We start from the raw sequence: 23,350 nt of genomic DNA on the forward strand, positions 1-23,350 counted from the left end.
CATACAAATTGTAAATGATAAATGATGGAGAACAGACAAACACCAGTTAGCACACCAATCCAACCTGCTACCCCGTTGAAGCAGTTATTCACCTAACTGAGTTACTGTGTCAGAGCAGAATGAAACCTCACAATATTACATGCACCACACCGTAAGACAGGAAAGATTTGCAATTAAATAGCTGTTAAAGTTCTCCAAAATAGCAGGTAAAATTGAGAATTTTGTGAAGTGTAGGGACTTTTTAAAATATTTTCATGTGTGGCAGCTAATTTGTGCAGACCAAGATCCCAAAAACAGTAATGAAGTGAATAATTAGTTTTGATTATGTTGACCAGGTTAATAATATTGGCCAGACATACATGTGAATGAAGAGCAGGAGCAAGCAAATCGGTCCTTCAAGCCTGCCCTGGAATTCAATAAGATCCTGGCTAGTATGCTTGTGGTCCCAAATCCATTTTGCTGTCTGTCCCTAAGAGTACACACCAGCAACACTCCATCTTCTTTCAGGGGTAATCCAAATCTGCACAAAAGTCACCACTTCCTGCTAGAATAGAGTTAAATTACTAAATATTATCATTCCACCTCCGTGGTTTCTGAAAAGCATCATGGTGGGAGTATGAAATTTCAACAATGCTCCCATTGAACAGCATAAAACAACCAGTAGTAAAGTAATAGATTTTTGGTTTCCAACGCCTTTCTTCCATTCTGAGTTGTAGTGTATAATATTAAGTTGAGATTCAGTTAGTGATGTGAGTGAATTGAGGTGATGGTGATGATATTACTTCCTTCAACCAATTCTTGAATTGATTAAGTGCATAAAAACAATTTGCTACAGTTTACAGCACTGTTTTATTTTGAGTTCCAGTTCCAGAAGTTACGTTAATGTTTTAAACCACATTGGTTGGCAGGTAAATCTTGGCGAAAGTGGGGAATGGATGAGTCAAATGGAAGGGAGCCACATTGTTGTTTGGAACCCAAAGGCCACTTCTGCTTTTCTTGGCTCCAACAATAAATGAAAAATGGTAACTGTATCATTTGTTTCATGATCTCTGGGGTTCCCTGTAGAAATTTAAAACACAGAAGACCATTTGTCCCTTTGCACCTGTGCTGGCCCTTTGATAGCGTCGGCATGCTTAGTTCCATATCCCGATTTTTTACCTTAATCCTGTAACTTCCTCATCCTTAGTCACTGTCCAACTCCCTTATATAAGTACTAATGGAATCAGCGTCTGTCACCATTTCAGGTGGAGCAAATCAGATCCTTATCACTCTGAGTGAAAACTCAGTCAGGTCCCCAAGCGAGGTTGCAAGTTAACATTTTGGTGCCACAGATTGAAAGGCAGTAACAGGTACCAGGGAGTCCTAGCTAAATTACAACACCCATGGTCCTATTCTGACAGGCCCTACTCTGACAGGCTGTCTTTAGCCCCACCCCCCAAGCACACCTGCTTCCCGCCATACTCTCACAGGTCTCTCTTCTCCCACCTCTACATGCACAGTTCTGGCTGAGGAGGTTGCAAAAGATTTTCAGGCTTTAAAATGGGGTCACAGTGGAAAAGATTGAGGAAATGCTGACCTGTGAGGTTAGCTCTTACTTGGGTTCCAATAAAACAATTCCATCTTCTCCAATCTCTTTTCATACCTGAAGCCCTTCAGTCATGGTTTCATCCTGTTAAGCTTCCTCTTTCACTTTAATCATTCACAGGCTGTCGGCATCTCTGGGGAGGCTAGCAAAGAACAAAGAAAATTACAGCACAGGAACAGGCCCTTTGGCCTCCAAGCCTGTGCCAATGCAGATCCTCTATCGCAACCTGTTCCCTTTATTCTAAGGCTTGTATCCCTCTGCTCCCTGACCATTCATGCATCTGTCTAGATACATCTTAAATTACGCTATCGTGTCCACCTCTACCATTTCCACTGGCAACGATTTCCAGGCACCCACCACCCTCTGTGTAAAGAACTTTCCATGCATACCTCCCCTAAACCTTTCCACTCTCACTTTGAATGTGTGATCCCCTAGTAATTGAGTTCCGCATTCTGGGAAAAAGCTTGTTGCTATCCATCCTGTCTATACCTCTCATGATTTTGTAGACCTCGATCAGGTCCACCTTCAATCTCTGTCTTTCTAATGAAAATAATCCTAATCTACTCAACCTCTCTTCAAAACTAGTGCCCTTCATACCAGGCAACATTCTGGTGAAACCTCCTCTGCACCCTCTCCAAAGCATCAATATCCTTTTGGCAACATGGTGACCAGAATTGTACACAGTATTCCAAATGTGGCTCAACCAAAGTCTTATACAACTGTAACAAGACCTGCCAACTCTTGTAGTCAATACCCCACCCAATGAAAGAACGCAAGCTGTATGCCTTCTTGACCACTTTACTGACCTGTGTTGCCACCTTCAGGGAACAATGGACCCAAACACCCAGATCACTCAGTACATCAACTTTTCCCAGGACCTTTCCATCTCGTGTATAGTTAGTTCTTGAATTGAATCTTCCAAAATGCATCAGCTCGTATTTGCTCAGATTGTACTCCATCTGCCACTTCTCTGCCCAACTCTCCAATCTATCTATATTCTGCTATATTCTCTGACAGTCCCCTTCACTATCTGCTACTCCTCCAATCTTAGTGTCATCTGCAAACTTGCTAATTAGACCACTTATACCTTCCTCCAGATCATTTATGTATATCATAAACAACGGTGGTCCCAGCACGGATCCCTGTGGAACATCACTGGTCACAGTTCTCCCTTTTGAGAAACTCCCTTCCACTACTACTCTCTGTCTCATGTTGCCCAGCCAGTTCATTATCTATTTAACTAGTACACCCTGGACAACACACAACTTCACTTTCTCCATCAGCCTACTGTGGGGAACCTTAACAAACACCTCACTGAAGTCATGTATATGACATCTATAGCCCTTCGCTCATCAATCAACTTTGCCACTTCCTCAAAGAATTCTATTAAGTTGGTAAGACATGACCTTCCTTGCACAAAACCACGTTGCCTATCACCAACAAGCCCATTTTCTTCCAAATAGGAATAGATCCTATTCTTCAGCATCTTCTCCAGTATCTCCCCTACCACTGACATCAGGCTTACCAGTCTAAAGTTACCTGGATTATCCTTGCTACCCTTCTTTAACAAAAGGACAACGTTAGCAATTCTCCAGTCCTCCAGGTCCTCACATGTGTTTAAGGGTGCTGCAAGGATATCTGTTAAGGCCCCAGCTATTTCCTCTCTCACTAGCATTTGTTGTCCATCCATAGCTGCCTTTGAGAAAGTGTGGTGAGGATCCATTTAAATACAATGAAGTCCTTTGATAGGCATTTCACTCTAGCTAAGACCATAAGATCACAAGATCAGAAGCAGAAGTAGTGCATCGAGTCTGCTTGACCATTCAGTGAGATCATGTGTGATTTGATAGTGCTCAACTTCACTTTCCTGTGTTCCTCATATAACCCTTGATTCCCTTATGGATTAAAAATCTGTTTTGTCTCAGATTTTAATATGCTGAACAATGCAATCTCTACAGTTCTCTGCGGAAAATAAATCCTTGGTTTCTCTATCTTCTAAAAGAAAAAATTCTTCTTTCATGTCTTAAATGATGTTAAAATTATGCCCTCTGGTCCTAGACCAGCCATAAGGGGGAAATTATCTCTCAGCATCTACCTAGTCAAGCCATCTAAGAATCATATATTTCTCTTGTTCTTCTAAACTTCAATGCATACAGACTCATCCTGCTCAATCTCTCCTCATGAGAAAATTGCTCTGTATTTCGGATCTAAAAGTGCGGTGCTGGGAAAGCATAGCCAGTCAGGCAGCATCCCAGGAGCAGGAGAGTTGACGTTTCCAGCATAAGCTGTTCACTGGGTAGAACTTATGCTCGAAATGTCAACTCTCCTGCTCCTCAGATTCTGCCTGACTGTCTGTACTTTCCCAATACCACACTTTTCGACTCTGATCTCTAGCAATTGCAGTCCTCACTTTCCCCAGTATCCAGAATCTACCTAGTCAACCTTCTCTGGATTGTCTCCATTGCCAGTCCTTAGGCAAGGGACCACAACTGTTCAAAGTACTCTAGGTATTATCTAGATAGGGCTTTACATAGATTTAGCAAAACATCTCATTCTTTACATCTCATTGTTTTTGAAATAAATGCCAACATTCCATTTTGTTCCCTTAGCACCTGCTGAGCTTTTTTTTTAATGGTTCACTTACAAGGAAACCCAAATACCTCTGTGTTGCAACTTTCTCCTTTGCATAAAATGCAGCTCCTTTACTCTTCCTGTCAAATTTAATAACCTCAAAATTCCCCACATTCTGTTCTATCTGTCAAGTTTTGTTCACTCATCTAAGTCTGTATCCTCTGCAGACTCTTTGTGTCATTCTCTCCGCTGACTTTCCCACTTACTTTTGTGTCATCTGCAAACTTAGCAATCATACATTCGCTTCCCGCATTCAATCGTTATTATTTCTTGTAAATAATTGTGGCCCCAGCACTGATCCCTGTGGCATTCCACTAAATACAGTTTGCCATCCTGAAAATGTCTTCCTTATTAGGTGGTCTTTTGTTAGCTAATCCTTTATTTATTCTTGTACACAACGAGCTCTTATTAATTAGCTTATGCAGCATCTTTTGGAGATCTAAATATATTACAATTACTGTTTTCCCTTTATATATCTTGCCTGTTATTTCAAAGAATTCTAATAAATTTCTCACATAATTTTTCCTTCATGAAACAATGTTAACTCTGCTTGCTTATATTGTGTGTTCTTATATGTTGTGCTGTTATAGCCTTATAATAGACTATTTTTCCTAATAAGAATGCTTTCTCATGTCTAGTACAGTTGCGCCTCGACGTACGAAGGACCCCGTTCATGAACAAATCGGTTTACGAAGAGGATTGTACGTAAAATTTTGCTTCAATGTACGTACGGAATCCAAGGTACGAACGAAGGTACAAACGCAAAAAGCCCATGTGCGACCACGTGGTTTCATTGTTCTGCTTTGCTGCGCGCTTGTTGAACGCAAAAGATCTCAGGCCCCTCATGATCTCATTCAGTTCGTCTTTGGCGCGTGCGCTGTGAACATTGCTACATCCAAGCATTCTTACACTATCCGAACAATGGGAAAAATTGATTCAGTTTGCGAACTTTTCGGTTCGCGAACCGGGTCTCGGAACAGATTAAGTTCATAAGTCGAGGCTCTACTGTATATCTTTTCTGCAATGTGGTCCTCAGAATTATCCTAAATACCCTAGCTGAGGCCTAATTAGTATATTGGACCGTGACTTCACTGTATGCTCATCTAAAGAGCCTATCCTGATTGCTGCTGAGACCCTTACCCCTCATTGTTACCCCTCAGACTTGACAGTTCTAAGTTTCTCCAGTTGATTGCTTATCTTCCATTCTCCTTGAACTTAAGCTCATCCAAATTTCTGTTCCCTGTATCCTAATTCATAATAAATTTCAATTGCCCATCATCCTGTGTTACAGTTCTCTGCAATCTCAATTTTAAAATTCTCATCCCTGTTTTTAGCCTCCATCATCTTGTTTATTTGTATTTCTGAAACTTCCTCCAATCTCAAAACCATCAAGAATTTTGCACTTCTGTACATCTTCTATTTTAAACACTTTGCAGTTGGTGACTTTGCCTTTGCTTTTGAGACCTGAAGCTCTACTACAGCCTCCCTACTCCTCCCCACATCTTTACTTCACTTGCCTCCTTTAAGATGCTCCTCAAATACTATGTAGTCAGAGAGTCATAGAGAGCTACAGCATGGAAACATTTGCTTCAACTTTGCCATGCCAATCAGATATCCTAAATTAATCTAGTCCTGTTTGCCAGCATTTGGCCCATATTCCTCTAAACTCTTCCTATTTGTGTACCCATCCAGATGCCTTTTAAATGTTGTAATTGTACCAGCCTCCACCACTTCCTCTGGCAGCTCATTCCAAACTCTCTGCATGAAAACATTGTCCCTTAGGTCCCTTATATATCTTTTCTCTCTCACCTTAAACCATGCCCTCGAGCTTTGGAGTCTCCTCACCTGGGGAAAAGATCTTGGCCATTCATCCTATCCCTGCCCCTCATGATTTTATAAACATCTATAAGGTCAGTCCTCATCCTCTGATACTCCGTGGAAAACAGCTCCAGCCTATTCAGCCTTCCCTTATAGCTCAAACCCTCCAACTCTGGCAGTATCCTTTTAAAACCTTTCTAAATCCTTTCAAGTTTAACAACATCTTTCCTCGAGCAAGGAGACCAGAACTGAAGAATCTTTGATCAAGATTTTGATCATCTGTCCTCATGTCTGCTTATGTGGCTTGATGTCAAATTTTGTTCAAGGAGTGCCAATTAGGCCTTAGAACCAGAAACTTGAGATATGGATACTTGGATAAGAGTGGCTAATGTTGGCGCTGTGGTTTGAAACAGGCCCCTGAGAACCACAGTCAAGATGCCAATAACGTTTCTAGATGGGCAGCCTGTTATTAAAAGTCACTTCATCCAAAAGAGTGGCTAAGGGAAAATTAATTGCACCTTGAGGAACGGAGATCACAGTCTAAACTTGGTGAGTTTCTTTCCTAATTTATGATGCCTAGAAAGAAATAAAAGCATGTAAGTTGAGCTTGGCTACCATCCCACCAAAGTCTACCTCTCAGACAGTCCATCCTTCACCAGTCACCCCACAGTTTAGGCTGTTTTGTATTTGAACTGTGTTGCTTGAACATGTACGGAAAGGAAAGTGTGTTCTTTTGTGATGGGTTTAGAAATGGGGACTGCTGCCTTGTTGGTGCAATGCTGAGGATACCAAGCATAGTATCTGAGCTGCGTCAATGTTGTTGTTAGCAATACCACATTCCTGCAAGTCCTGATTCCTTTTTTGGTTATTTTTATGTAAAGAAGATAGAAAAGAAAAACATTTTCATGTGTAATTCCTTTACATGCAGGCTTCAGAAATTCTGACATGCATTTGTTCCAAACTATTGTATAAAACAGATGTACAGCTGAATGTGTGTACCTTATCAGCCATAGCAATTTGTTAATCTCTGCTTTTCCCTGGGGGCACCGGATTGCCCCCCACATAGAGGCTTGCATTGGTATCCTGGCAATAAGGTTAGTTCAGTACAGCAAATATTTCAGTACAAACATGAGAAATACGAATAGGAGTAGGCCATTCAGTGCTTTGAATCTGCTCCAACATTCAATATGATCATGATTGATCAACTTCAACACCACCTTTCCACATTACCACTATACCTGTTTGTTGTACCATGTGAAGTAATATCATTTCACCTTCTCCACATATTATTATCAACTGCAATTGAAATTTTAATACAATAAAATTTAATCTTATTATTGTGGGATGGAACTCCCTAGAATGGATGATGTTGGTTTTCTTCTTAGGAAGTCTCAAATGTGTGCTGAATCTGACAGAAAGTGGAGACTTATGTTTCCTACTTCATTACGTTAATTTTGTTTACAATTATCGAGTAATTAACTGGTCAGTTTGGATCTGCTATGAGGTTTTGCTGCTCATATATTCATTACTATGATAACATTTGACATGAAGGGATACAATGTTAATATACAGATTCAATTCTACAGTAAGATATCTACTAAATGATTGGGTATACTGGTTTTCTTAAGAGGTTAAGACTATGTCTATGGAATATTCAAAGCAAAGTTTGGGCTTGGTCATGGACATGACTGGACTTAAGAAATTTCATTGCATGGTAGTACAGGAAATTGGTTCAAGTGTGAAGCTACAGACTGTAGTTTTGTGATTGGAGAGTAAATGAGAGGGAGGTGCAAAGCAAAGGCCAAGAACAACTCAACAAAGAATGGGAGGAGCTGAAGGTGAAAATACAGTAGCTGAGGACTTGAGAGATGAGATGTTTGCAAAGCCTAACTACTCTGGCCAACCTATCGTCTCGGTATGCTCCTGCCCCACTGAACCCATCTTATCCTACCCTGATTCCATCCTCTCCCCCTTAGTTTAGGCACTTCCCACCTACATCCACGACACCAAACACACCCTTCATATCTTCAGCAACTTCCAGTTCCCTGGCCCACAGCACCTTCTCTTCACAATGAACATGCAGTCCTTCTACATGTCTGTACCCCACAAGGAGTGCTGCCAGGCCCTCTGCTTCTTCCTCTCCAATAGACCCATCCAGATCCCCCATCACCAATAACCTCCTCCATCTCACCAAACTGGTCTTCACCCTCAATAACTTTGCCTTTAATCCTCCTATTTCCTCCAAGTCCAGGGGGTGGCCATGGGTACCCGAATGGGCCCCAGCTATGCCTGCCTCTTTGTCGGACATATCCAACAGTGCCTCTTCAGTACCTACACAGGCGCTGTACCCCAACTTTTCCATCATTACATTGATGACTGCATCCGTGCAGCATCCTGTACCAAAGTTGAACTGAAGCAGTTCATCAACTTCGTCCACAATTTGCACCCTGCCCTCAAATTCACTTAGTCCATCTTGGTCATCTTCCTCCCCTTTCTTGACCTCACCATTTCCATCTCTAGTGACAGTCTCTACAGTTTACATCCGTTACTCCCGATGCGGTCTCCTCTACAATGGGGAGACAGGACGCCTACTCACAGACCATTTCAGAGAACATGTCCGGGACACCCACACAAACCAACCCCACCACCCGGTGGCTGAACACGTCAACTCCCTCTCCCACTCTGCCGAGGACATGCAGGTCCTGGGCCTCCTCCATCACCACTCCCTTACCACCTGATGTCTGGAGGAAGAACGTCTCAGCTTCCACTTTGGGACCCTCCAACCCCAGCTTCCTAATTTCCCCTGCCCCCACCTTCACCCAGTTCCAACCTGCCAGCTCAGCACTGTCCTCATGACCTGCCCCATCTATCCATTTTCCTTCTCCATTTTCCTACCTACTCCACCCTCCCCTCCAACCTATCACTTTTATCCTCACCTCCATCTACCTATTGCACTCTCAGCTACCTTCCCCCAAGCTCCACCCCCCTCCCATTTATCTCTCCATCCCCCCAAGGCTCCCAGCCTCATTCTGGATGAAGGGCTTTTGCCTGAAATGTCAATTTTCCTGCCCCTTCATGCTGCCTGACCTGCTGTGCTTTTCCAGCAACATACTCTTGTCTCTAATCTCCAGCATCTGCAATACTCACTTTCACTTGGATATTTACTATTAACCTACTGACTCCTATAACTATCTGGACGGCATCTCCTCCCACCCAGTATCCTGCAAGAACTCCATCCCATTTTCTCAATTCCTCCACCTCCACCGCGCCTGTTCAGAAGAGAAGACATTCCACTCCCAAGCATCCCAGATGTCCACCTATTTTGAACGACGTGCTTTTCTTCCCTCCATCATCCAGACAGCCCTCTGCCGCACCACCTCCTATTAATGTTCCTTATCCATATCTGTTATCACAACCCAAATGTATCAACCATCTCACACAATGATGCCTGCTTTAGTGCATGACCTGCTGCACATGGTTCATTGTCCATATAACTTGACAGCCCTGTCGACATGAATGTGCGGTGTGGAATAGGACATGGAAGGTATAGAATGTAAGGAAATTGATTGTGACATCATGGAAAATGTCCATATTACAGAGGAGGAAGTGCTGGATGTCTCAAAATGCATAGAAGTGGATAAATCCCCAGGACCTGATCAGGTGTACTCTAGAACTCTGTGGAAAGCTAGGGAAGTGATTGCTGGGCCTCTTACTAAGATATTTGTATCATCGATAGTCACAGCTGAGGTGCCGGAAGACTGGAGGTTGGCTAACGTGGTGCCACTATTTATGAAAGGTGGTAAGGACAAGCCAGGAAACTATAGACCAGTGAGCCTGATGTCGGTGGTGGGCTAGTTGTTGGAGGGAATCCTGAGGTATCGGACGTACATGTATTTTGAAAGGCAAGGATAGATTAGGGACAGGCAACATGGCTTTGTGCATGGAAAATCATGTCTCAAAAACCTGACTGAGTTTTTTGAAGAAGTAACAAAGAGGATTGATGAAGGCAGAACGGTGGATGTAATCTATATAGACTTCAGTAAGGTGTTCAACAATGTTCCCCATGGAAGACTGGTTAGCAAGGTTAGAACTCATGGAATACAGGGAGAACTAGCAACTGCCTCAAAAGTAGAAGACAGAGTGTGGTGGTGGAGGGTTGTTTTTCAGACTAGAGGCCTGTGGCCAGTGGAGTGCCACAAGGATTGGTGCTGGGTCCACTACTTTTCATTATTTATATAAATGATTTGGATGTGCGCATAAGAGGTATAGTTAGTAAGTTTGCAAATGACACCAACATTGGATGTGTAATGGACAGTGAAGAAGGTTATCTCAGATTACAACAAATCGTGACCAGATGGGCTGAGAAGTGGCAGATGGAGTTAATTTAGGTAAGTGTGAGGTGCTGCATTTTGGGAAAGCAAATCTTAGCAGGGCTTATACACTTAACGATAAGATGCTAGGGAGTGTTGCTGAACAAAGCGACCTTGGAGTGCAGATTCGTAGCTCCTTGAAAGTGGAGTCGCAGGTAAATAGGATAGTGAAGAAGGCGTTTGGTATGCTTTCGTTTATTGGTCAGAGTACTGAGTACAGGAGTTGGGAGGTCATGTTGCGGCTGTACAGGACATTAGTTGGGCCACTGTTGGAATATTGCATGCAATTCTGGTCTCTTTCTGTCGGAACAATGTTGTGAATCTTGAAAGGTCTCAGAAAAGATTTACAAGGATGTTGCCAGGGTTGGAGGATTTGAGCTATAGGGAGAGGTTGAACAGGCTCGGGCTGTTTTCCCTGGAGCGTCGGAGGCTGAGGGATGACCTTATAGAGGTTTACAAAATCATGAGGTGCATGGATAGGACAAATAGACAAAGCATTTTTCCTGGGGTGGGGGAGACCAGAACTAGAGGGCATAGGTTTAGGGTGAGAGGGGAAAGATATAAAAGAGATCTAAGGGGCAACTTTTTCATGCAGAGGGTGGTACATGTATAGAATGTGCTGCCAGAGGAAGTGGTGGAGGCTGACATATTCACAACATTTAAAATGCATTTGAATGGGTATATGAATAGGAAGGGTTTGGGGGGATATGGGCCAGGTGCTGGCGGGTGAGACTAGATTGAGTTGGGACATCTTGTCGGCATGGATGAGTTGGACAGAAGTTTCCATGTTGTACACCTCTATACTCTATGATTCTATGACTCTTTGGAATGAGCAACCTCAGCGTCCCAGCTCAACTGTAGGCCTCTCAGTGAGCTTGTAATATATTCACATCCAGAAATGACTGCAAAACTGGTTAAAGCATACATTGCACATTGTTCAAAAGGATCACCTCAGGGGTGCCATGTGTTGCAAATCGCTACTTCAAAGTTGCTTGTAACTTACGTGTAATTTCAAGTGCCTTCTAGGACCATACAGTTGTATTGCTGGCTGTAGACAGCATTTTCTCAACCACAGTTCACTATTTGATAATATAGCGACATATGTCGTGATGTCTCACTTAAATTTCATGAGATAACCATTGACCTAAGTATCAGCTTGCCAAAAAATTAGGTCTGGATCATTAAGTTTTTCTAGGATCTCTTTGTAAGTTTCTTCTATTGTAGACAATTCTACCTCATCAACCTCTTTGTGTATATAGCTATTTTGATTTTTTACTTTTCTGAAACTGTGTCCCACTTTCGCACATTTTCTGAAAGTCATCTATTATGTGACAGACAAAACATTCACTTTGAAAAGTGGGGCATTGTCCATGCCTGAGAGGCCTCCTTGCTCCACTATGCTGATGAAGATCTTTAGTGTCTAGTACATGCCTTATACCATTGTCATGGCTGCTTACATGTTTCGTTATGGTTTCGTACCTCAAGAATTGAATGGACTCCGCTGTCGCTTGTGCCAAGGTTGAATCTCTCCTCTTAGGATTGCTTGTTGTGTTTTCGGACAGCTGCATCACTTACCATTCTCTTTCTCGAGAGACAGGTCTTCTTTGGATTGCAATAAATCTGACGAAGACTTATCAGCAATTCCCACAAAAGTTCTGTCTCTTACGTATTCTCATTTTAAATTATCATAATTGTAATGCTACAGTAGCACTAGTCTGTGGAGATCCTTAATGAAATCATTAATGGACTCGCCATGATGATGAACTCTTTCAAGAAACGTATTTTATCGTTTATATTAAGGTTTTCTATCAGTACGCAAAATTCATGAGGATAATGGGTGGATCCATCCCAGAAATCCCAGAGCCACCTCAAAAACCAATTCATGGTGGCAATTAATCAGACAAATGCTGTTAACATAAATGGAATAGTTACAATCTCTGAGAAGCTGTTCATCCTATTAGAGGCTGGTTCACTCTTCTGTTTGCTGCTGATATGCTCATACAGAGCCTAATGCCCCCTATATGTAAAACAAACACAGAAGCTAATGTTACTGCACAAATTCACCTAATAAAGGTGTTGGTGTGAATGAAAAAGGAGCATTTGGAAAACAAAAGGTAGTCCCTGAAAATGAATAAGAGGATCTTGAGAAAGTCTTAAGTTGAACCTTTGAGAAAAATAAATGACCCCTATTTTCTGTACTTCCTCAAAGATGTTTGTTGTTTCTTCTATAACTTGACAAACATTAACACCGTAAGCTATACCAATTGTATTTAAAAAGTCCCATAACTTGTTCAACTTCTGATTTATTATATAATCTAGAAACTATTCTGTACCTTAAGATTATTTGTACAGAAGTCCAAATTTATGTTCTATTTGACCCAACTCTGAAATTAAATCTTCCTGACAATACTATTTCCAATGTCTTCCTAATGCACTTATTTACTTTACTTGTTTGAAAGGCTTTTATTTTGCTGTAACAGCAATGTTCATGTTTTGTGTTGCCCTACGGGAGGGTTTTTCCACATTTTACAAGCAAAATGGAGCTTTCCCGCCCTCTCAAGGCAAAAACAAATTTCCACAATTTTCAGATGGAACGAATGATTCCTGTCTTTTTCATGGCTTCACTGAATTGTTCCCATTTTCTTAACCATTTTACTAATTGGATCCTAGTTATCTGCAGCTGCAATCATTCCTGGCATCTGGATAACAAGGATACATCTGTCAGGCTCCTACTTATTAACTACAGCTCCACCTTCAAGATTATAATTCTAACCAAGCTAGTTTCCAAAGTCTGAGACCTTGGTCTCTGCTCCACCTTCTGCAACTGGATCCTCAACCTCCTAATCCACAGACTGCAATCAGTGAGATTAGGCAACAACACCCCCTCCCTACAATCCTCAATACTGGTACCCCACAATAGTTCATACTCGGTCCCTTACTATATTCTCTGTACACTCATGACTATGTGGTCAAACTTTGTCCTAACTCTACCTACTAATTTGCTGACAATACCACCATTGTAGGCCAGATCTCAAACAATGACAAGACAGAATACAGGAAAGAGATGGGGTGCCTGGTGGCATGGTGTAAAGATAACAATCTTTATGCCAACAAAATGAAACAACTGGACATTGACTTCAGGAAACAAGATGGAAGGCATGCCCCTATGTAAATCAATGGATCTGGGATGGAGATGGTCAAGACCGTCAATTTCCTGGAAGTGTTGATCACCAATAATCTGTCTTGTGTTGAGAGTATGGTGCTGGAAAAGCACAGCAGGTCAGGCAGCATCTGAGGAGCAGGAGAATTGATGTTTCAGGCATAAGCCCTTCATCAGGATTCCTGATAAAGAGCTTATGCCTGAAACGTCGATTCTCCTGCTCCACAGATACTGCCCGACCTGCTGTGCTTTTCCAGCACCACACTCTTGACTCTGATCTCCAGCATCTGCAATCCTCACTTTCTCCTAATAATCTGTCCTGGTCCACCATGTTGATGCAATTGTTAAGAAAGCATGACAATGCCTCTACTTCCTCAGGAGGCTCAGGAAATTTGACATATCCATAAAGACGCTAAACAATCTGAAAGATGTACCATAGAAAGCATTCTATCCAGATGCATCATGGCAACTGTGTTGCCCAAGACTGTAAGAAACTATTGAGAGTTCTGAATACAGCCCAGTCCATCATGCAAGCCAACCTTCCATCCATTGACTCCATCTATACTTCTCGCTACCTCAGAAAGCCAGCCAACGTATTCAAAGACCTCTCTCACCCTGGTTATAATCTCTTCCAACCTTTTTAATCATGCAGAGGATACAAAAGCTTAAACATCTGAACCAAGAGTTTCAAGAACAGCTTCTTCCCTGCCTCTCAAATTTTAAATGTAATGTTGATCTCGCTCTTTGTGCACCTTCTCTGCAGCTGCAACATTTTATTCCTCACTCTGTTCTACCACCCTACTGCATTTTGTATGGTATGGTCTGCCTGTAGTGGATGCAAAACCAAACTTTTCACTGTACCTAGGTACGTGTGACAATAATAAATCAAAGCAAGACAAAATAAATCAAAATCTATTTAGCTTTAATAAATTATGCCCTCTTTATACAGTTCCTGGTTTTGCTCAATGCCTCTGGCTTTGACATCATTGCTTGAACAGATCAATCCCGATACTTTACTGTTTCATTCTGACTGATCCCCATGTCTGCACTTTCATTTCTTCCTCAACTTTCAGGATGATTCCTGTTCTCTGTATTTTAAGTAAATGCTTCCAACCTTCAATATTGTTTTAATGACATTTCTCCCACTTTCTGCAGACATAATAAAGTGTCCTAACTTTCCTTACCCACTAGATCAGGGCTGCTTAGGCTCTGGGAGCTGCTCCTTTGTCACTTGAATTCGCATTTTATAACATGCTCAGGTCTGTGACCTTGGTTTAAATTACTTTTATGGCCCTTGATTTCCCTTGCTGTAGCTTTACTTCATGATGCCCACCCACTATGGGAGTAATGCTCAATCCACATTGTAAGTATTTTTTTTTATTTTTCACTTTCCCAGCCTGTAGTCATGATCAATTTTAAAGGTTTCCCATTGCCCACCAGGGATTTTAATTTTAGTCAAGGAACCTCAATGTCTATTCACTCTCAGGCAGACCACTATCACAAGATGCAGTCTGTACCTGCTTTGGAAAAACTAATTCTCCTCTCAGGGAGTGCCCAACTCTCTTGCTGCAGTACGCCTCCTACCAGATTTGAAATGTTTTTGCTATTGATCGCAGGTTCTTGTTTTTGGAATCTTGTAACAAGTGTTTCTTCTGTGTGGTTCTTAAATGCTCAGCTCTTCTGCTGACAGTCTGTGTGAAGACGTATCTCAAAGTTGGGTCTAAAAAGGCTGAAAAATCTTTAGACCTTCACTGCCGCCACCACGTCATATGAGGCAACTAAATAAAACTTGATCCACTGCTCACCATGTTGTTTGTACAGCTAAACTTAGCTATACAGCTAAAATGTTTGCACCTCATCACATGGAAGTTTGCTGTCATTATCCTCTTTCCATGTCTGGAGTATCTTTGGCCTAGTGTGGTGAAGGAAACCATTTCTTGGCCTAACCAGACAAGAGTCTTGCATTGAACAAAATATACATTAGTGCATGCTAGCAACTAGTTAAGGTTATATTGTTGTGGTGGATATTGTTACAGAAACTACAATGGTGATCTTAAATAATCCTAACAGTATTTTATCCCTTTGTGTCTTACTCCTCTGAGTATCTTTATTCTGAAAGGTTCATATGACATCATCAAATGATTGATGCTTTACACACTCAATATTAACTCTTTAAGACCCTTACGCCCTTATCCAACAGTGGTGACTGCAGCCCCTATCAAATTAGATCAAAGTATCTTAAAGAAAAGAGTAGAAACTGAAAGAGATTTAAAGAGGGAATTCCAGAGCTCAGAAGATAGCTAAAGGCACAGCCACCAGTGATGGGGAAATAGAATTAGGGTTGCTTATGAGATTAGAATTAGATGGCTGCAGATATTTCAAAGTTTATCTGGGATTGGAAGAAATTAGAGTAAGGGAAAGGCAAGTCTATGAAAGGATTTGAAAATATTGATGTGAATTATAAAATCAATGGGTTACTTGACCATGAGCTATGTTGGTCAGTGAGGACAAGAATGATGTGAGAATACAACATATTAGGAGCAAGGACATCAACAAAAGAGTCTTGGATGATCTTATATTTATTAACGGTAGAATGTGAGATGTTAGTCTGTCGTGCACTGGAATGGTCAAGTCTACTTCTCATTATACCATTTGACTAATAATAATTATTACTTAAGTATCCTTAAGCAACCTGTTTAGACATGTTAGGACACACCTGTAAGGTATAGCTGCCTATTGAGTTGGAATTGAACCCAAACCTTCTGAACTGGAGCCCAGTTACAAGTGGAGTTCCGCAGGGATCAGTTCTGGGTCCTCTGCTGTTTGTAATTTTTATCAATGACTTGGATGAGGGAGTTGAAGGGTGGGTCAGTAAATTTGCAGATGATACGAAGATTGGTGGAGTTGTGGACAGTGAGGAGGGCTGTTGTCGGCTGCAAAGGGACTTAGATATGATGCAGAGCTGGGCTGAGGAGTGGCAGATGGAGTTCAACCCTGCCAAGTGTGAGGTTGTCCATTTTGGAAGAACAAATAAGAATGCGGAATACAGGGTTAACGGTAGGGTTCTCAGTCAGGTGGAGGAACAGAGGGATCTTGGGATCTATGTACATAGATCTTTGAAAGTTGCCACTCAGGTGGATAGAGCTTGTAAGAAGGCCTATGGTGTATTAGCGTTCATTTGCAGAGGGATTGAATTCAAGAGTCGTGAAGTGATGTTGCAGCTGTACAGGACTTTGGTTAGGCCACATTTGGAGTACTGTGTGCAGGCAGTTCTGGTCGCCTCACTTTAGGAAAGATGTGGAAGCTTTGGAGAGGGTGCAAAGAAGATTTACCAAGATGTTGCCTGGAATGGAGAATAGGTCGTACGAGGATAGGTTGAGAGTTCTCGGCCTTTTCTCATTGGAACGGCGAAGGATGAGGGGTGACTTGATAGAGGTTTATAAGATGGTCAGAGGAATAGATGGAGTAGACAGTCAGAAACTTTTTCCCCGGGTACAACAGAGTGTTACAAGGGGACATAAATTTAAGGTGAAGGGTGGAAGGTATAGGGGAGATGTCAGGGGTGGGTTCTTTACCCAGAGAGTGGTGGGGGCATGGAATGCGCTGCCCGTGGGAGTGGTAGAGTCAGAATCATTGGCGACCTTTAAGCGGCAATTGGATAGGTACATGGATGGGTGCTTAATCTAGGATAGATGTTCGGCACAACATCGTGGGCCGAAGGGCCTGTTCTGTGCTGTATTGTTCTATGTTCTATGTTCTAAAAGAAAGGACAAAAGATCTGTGCCTCAAGAGCCCCTTAAGATAGCCTATATCCTGACTTTAACTACCTTTCCTTTAATTACTCAAGCTGTCAATCTTCAAAATCATCCTTCTAGCTCTGATCCTGTATCCTCTTGTACCTCCAGCCCTTCTCCATTAGTTCATCCTCACAGAAAGCCTTCCCACTAGTGGTAGAGTATGAAAGTAAAGGTTCATCTCTACCATACACTCACTAATAAATCAAACACAAAAGTCCGGATAAGCAACTTTACTTAGAAAGTTCTGCAAGGATAGAACTTGCTAGCATGTGCACTGGTTGAGGTAAATGACAGGATGCAATTAAGGGGCAGCTAAACAGCTACATAATGAAGTAGGGAATACATGATCATGTTAATAAGGTAACAGAAAGACAGGAAAGCTTATGGTGAGCATCAAAACTTGTCTAGGGCTGATCGGCCTGTTTCTGTGACGTCAATTTGAAGTAATTCTTTGTGAATTGGGCATGAAGCTCAATTCTTCCTCCTGCATTACTTTATTCTTTCATCACTGTGGACATCACTGACCCCTAATTTGCCACTGATCTGAATGGTTTGCTAGGACATTTTAGCTAGCAGAGAAAAATCCTCCACGTTTCTGTGGAGTTGGAGTCACATGCCAGTCAGACCAGGAAAGGAAAACGGATTTCTCTCCCTAAAATGCAGTAGTGAACCAGATGGGTTTTTATGACAATCAATGATTGTTTCATGGTCACCATTACTAAGACTAACTTTCAATTCCAGGCTTCTTATTAACCGAATTCAAATTTCACCAGCTGCCGTGGTGGGATTTGAACTTATGTCCTCAAGGCGTTGACATGATGCTCTGGAAAACCAGGCCAGTGACATCACCATCATGCTCGCCTTTAGAGTTTGTATAATGTCTTTATGCTGCAGCTGTACATGAGGATGAATTTACCTGACCAGTTGACTCTACAGTTTCAGAATGACCTCTGGAAACTGGTGAAATATGTTTTGTCTTCCACTGTGCATGAATAATTTTATTATTCCATAGGTCCATCCAATAAAATAGTGTTGATGAAGACCTTAACACAGAAGAATTTCTTGCAACTGCCAGTCAATATTCATACTGAGAAATCTAGTGCTGGTGTGTTTTATGATGGAGCCACAGTAATAAATTTCAGTTAGGCCGGCAGGTAGATTTAATTACTTCTCAGCCTGTGCTTCCCTTAGTTTGACGAGCAGAGGACTGAATGTGTGGCCTTTATCAAGTCAAGTGTGCAGGAGTCCTTGGAGAGAAGACCAGTCTCAGATGTGAGTTCAATGTTCATTTCAAATAAGCTGCTCCTTTGCTGCAGGCAAGGTAGGGGGAAAACACTTTGAAAATGATTGCTGTACATTTCAAACTGCTGGCCCTCAATAAAAAGATTACAGCAAGGACGAGAAGTTGGGGAGATTGGGGGCGGGGGGGCGGTGGGGTGAGGGATGGTATTGCTGCTTGTGTTGATTGGCAATATCCAATCAGTCAGGCAGGAAAACCTAAGCCACTTAACATAATCCACCTGAAGAGATTGTTGGAGAGTCAGCTGCATAATCCAAACCCTGAAATCCTATCACTCGCAATTCCAAATCTCAAAGTTGTGAAATGTAACAGGGCCAGTCCTGGTTGTTATCTCAATCCCAAGTCAGTTGGTAAAGTATGATAATAGATACCAATACTTTTATTGATAACGAGTTATCCACTGAATGCAGTATTACATATGTCAGCTTCTTATCTACCAACCCAGGCCCAAAGCAGTCTCTCTAAATACTACAGTATTTTAAATTAATGGAACCCAGTGAAATCAATTTAGCATCTGGCAGTCCCTCAAATAGTCTCTCTTCAGCGATATTTTTAATTAGCCTGTTCAAGCATGTCATGGTACACCCTGGAGCAGGTGGAACATGAACCCTGGCCTTCTGTCTTAGAGGTAGGGATAGTACCACTGAGTCACAAGTGACCTTAGTTCACACCTTTTCATTTTGTAAATGAAAATTGTTTAAAAAAAAATTGAATTAAGTTAAAGAGGTATCTGCTCCTTAAAATGATATTATAACTGAGGACAAATTCTCAAAGAAAACTTAATAATTTGAATTAAAATGTGGTTTCAGGAAGAGCTGATTTACTCCAGTCTTTGAGGCTCCCATTCATCATATCTTTCTATCTCTCGTCCCTTCTTGTTCTGCTGAGAAACTACCACCAGTTCAGGTCATGGTTGTAGTTCATGTGACTAGGTTGATTTGTGTTGAAATGGGGCTGTACTTTTAACCACACCTGGCTGGTTTGTACATCTGCTTATGTTACTGTGATATTGCATTTTATTTAGGACATAGAAAATGTAGCAAGTAGACATTCAATGTTGCCTCAACCAGACCATTTTCTGTTGGATTCACACGTGAGTGACACTGGGTATATGTTCAGACCTGTTCAGATAAGCCTATCCCTTTGTAGCAATGTCAACAAATCAATTGTTTTTTTAATTCATTTATGGGATGAGGGCATCACAAACTAGACCAGCATTTATTGTCCATCCCTATTTGCCCAGAGAGTAGTTAAGTGTCAACCACATTGCTGTGGATCTGGAGTCATATGTAGGCCAGACCAGGTAAGTGATATTGAAATGCTCATCAGCCATCATTGAATGGTGGAGTGGATTCGATGGGCCGAATGGCCTTACTTCCACTCCTATTTCTTATGGATGGCAGTTTCCTTCCAAAAAGGACATTAGTGAACAAGATGGGTTTTTCTTCACAATGGATTCATGGTCATCATGAGACTCTTAATTCTAGATTTCTTTAATTCAATTCAAATTCAGCCATCTACATTGCAGATTTGTTTTTATTGAATTCAAATTCCATGTGTCATGGCAGGATTTGAACCCAGGGCCCCAGAACATTATCCAAGTCCCTGGATTAACAGCTCAGTAATAAAACCACTTGGTCATTGCCTTCCCCTGTACTTGTGTTGCCCTGTTTACTGTACTACACCATTACATGTCTGTCAGGCTGTCAGGGTCAGCCCTAATTTTAACACGAGATGGTAGATTGGGAAAAAATCCTGGATGAATAGCTCGGTGTGAGCCAACAGTTATTTTAAATACCTCCCGATTTCCATTGTATGTCTTTGCCTCTTGTCCGGCAAGGTTCACCAGGTCGGAGAGGGAAATCAGGCAGCAATGAGTGGTCCTCAGCATCAAGTTACTGTTGGATAGTGGGAAGAAGGTCTTTGAATAGTTGCGACTGCAGGGAGGAGGACAGCCAAGTAAGGAATTGTATGTTGTATGGCCTCTTCTGCTCATTCCACTATCTCCCTCTGGAAGGACGGAGCTGTGTTTGTGCTGTGCAGCAAGGAGCATCTCAAGTCTGAAGTTAGCTAGATAGTTTCTCCCCATCAGTTTCTGTAAGCTGTGACTTTTTATAAATAAGTCAGAGACTTTGTACATGTGAACCAGTCACCCTGTGCCTCCACAAAACAGGTGAAAGTATCCAGGGGATGCAGTTCGAGAAACAGCATTCTGATCAGTAAAAGGATCCCAGAAAACACTGGTTTTCACAGTTTTTCCATTTGTCATAGATTCATAGGGATGTACAGCATGGAAACAGATCCTTCGGTCTAACTCATCCATGCTGAACAGGTATCCCAACACAATCTCATCCCATTTGACAGCACTTGGCCCTTCCTATTACCCCTTCCTATTCATATACTCATCCAGCTGCCTTTTAAATGCTACAATTGTACCAGCCTCCACCACTTCCTCAGGCCTCCATCCACCATGACTAGGGCCTCCAAGCCCTCCGTTTCTTCCTCTCCTGATGTCCCCATCAGTACCCTTCCACTGACGTTCTCATTCGTTTGGCTGAACTGGCCCTCACTTAACAGTTTCTCCTTCGAATCTTCCCACTTCCTCCAGACCACAGGGGTAGCCATAGGCACCCGGTATGGGCCCCAACTATGTCCGTCTCTTTGTTGGCTACATAGAACAGTCCATCTTCCGTAGTTACACCAACACCACTCCCCACCTCTTCCTCCTCTACATTGATGACTGCATCGACACCACCTCGTGCTCCCGCGAGGAGGTTGAGCAGTTCATCAACTTCACCAACATATATCACCCCGACCTTAAATTCACCTGGACCATCTCTAACAACTCCGTCCCCTTCCTGGACCTCTCCATCTCCATTAATGATGACCGACTTGACACTTACATTTTTTACAAACCCACCAACTCCCACAGCTACCTGGATTATACCTCTTCCCACACTACCTCCTGCAAAAATGCCATCCTGTATTCCCAATTCCTCCGCCTCTGTCGTTTCTGCTCCCACAGAACACACCAGATGGCCTCCTTCTTTAGAGATCACAATTTCCCTTCCCATGTGGTCGAAGATGTCCTCCAACGCATCTCATCCACACCCTGCACTTCCACCCTCAGCCCTCACCCCTCCAACCGTAACAAGGACAGAACCCCCCTGGTCCTCACTTTCCACTCTACCAACCTTGGCCATTAACCACATCATCCGTCGACATTTCCACCACCTCCAAATGGACCCCACCACCAGAGATATATTTCCCTCCCCACTCCTTTCTGCCTTCCGCAAAGACCGTTCCCTCCGTGACTACCTGGTCAGGTCCATGCCCCCCAAAAACCCACCTTCCTGTCCTGGCATCCTCCCCTGCCACCACAGGAATTGCAAAACCTGTGCCCACACCTCCTCTCTCACCTCCTTGCAAGGCCCCAAAGGTGCATTCCACATCATCCACCAATGTCATTTATTGTATCCGTTGCTCCTGATGCGGTCTCCTCTACATTGGGGAGACTGAATGTCTCCTTGCAGAGCACTTCAGGGAACATCACTGGGATGTCCACATCAATCAACCCCACCTCCCCGTGACCCAAGATTTCAACTCCCCCTCCCACTCTGCTGAGGATATGCAGGTCCTGGGCCTCCTCCATTGCCGCTCCCTCACCACCCGACGCCTGGAGGAAGAATGCCTCATCTTCCGCCTCAGAACACTTCAATTCCAGGGCATCAATGTGGACTTCACAAGTTTCCTCACTTCCCCTCCCCCCCCCTTTACCCCAGTTCCAACCTTCCAGCTCAGTACTGTCCCCATGACCTGTCCTACCTGCCAATCTCCCTTCCCACCTATCCGCTCCATCCTCCCCTCTGACCTATCCCCTCCATCCCCATGCCCATGCACCTATTGTACTCTTTTCTACCTTCCCCCACCCTCCTCTCTGACCTATCACCTCCATCCCCACCCCAATTCACCCATTGTACTCTTTGCTACCTTCCCCCACCCTCCTCTCTGACCTATCACCTCCATCCCCTCCCTCATTCATCTATTGTACTCTTTGCTACCTTCTCCTCACCAATCCTTCCCCCCCTCCCATTTATCTCTCCACCCTGGAGGTTCCCTGCCCCCATTCCTGATGAAGGGCTTTTGCCCAAAACGTCGATTTTCCTGCTCCTCGGATGCTACCTGACCTGCTGTGCTTTTCCAGCACCAATTTGATCTAAACCCCACTTCCCCAGGCAGCTCATTCCATATATGCAACACCCTCTACGTGAAAAAGTTGCCCCCTAGGTCCCTTTTATATTTTTCCCCTCTCACCCTAAAACTATGCACTCTAGCTCTGGACTCGCCACCCCAGGGAAAAGACCTGTATTCTATCTATGCCCCACATGATTTTATAAACCTCTATGAGGTCACCCCTCAGCCTCAGACGTTCCAGGGAAAACAGCCCCAGCCGAATCAAACTCTCACTGTAGCTCAAATCCTCCAACCCTGGCAACATGCTTGTAAATCTTTTCTGAACCCTTTCAAGTTTCACAACATTCTTCCAATTGAAGGAGACCAGAATTGCACACAATATTCCAAAAGTGGCCAAATCAATGTCCAATGTCCAGCACAACCTACAATGTGATCTCCCAAATCCTGTTCTCAATACTCTGACCAATAAAGGAAAGCATATCAAATGCCTTCTTC

This window comes from Hemiscyllium ocellatum, chromosome 10, assembly GCF_020745735.1.
Source record: "Hemiscyllium ocellatum isolate sHemOce1 chromosome 10, sHemOce1.pat.X.cur, whole genome shotgun sequence".
In the NCBI taxonomy this organism is placed as follows: domain Eukaryota; kingdom Metazoa; phylum Chordata; class Chondrichthyes; order Orectolobiformes; family Hemiscylliidae; genus Hemiscyllium; species Hemiscyllium ocellatum.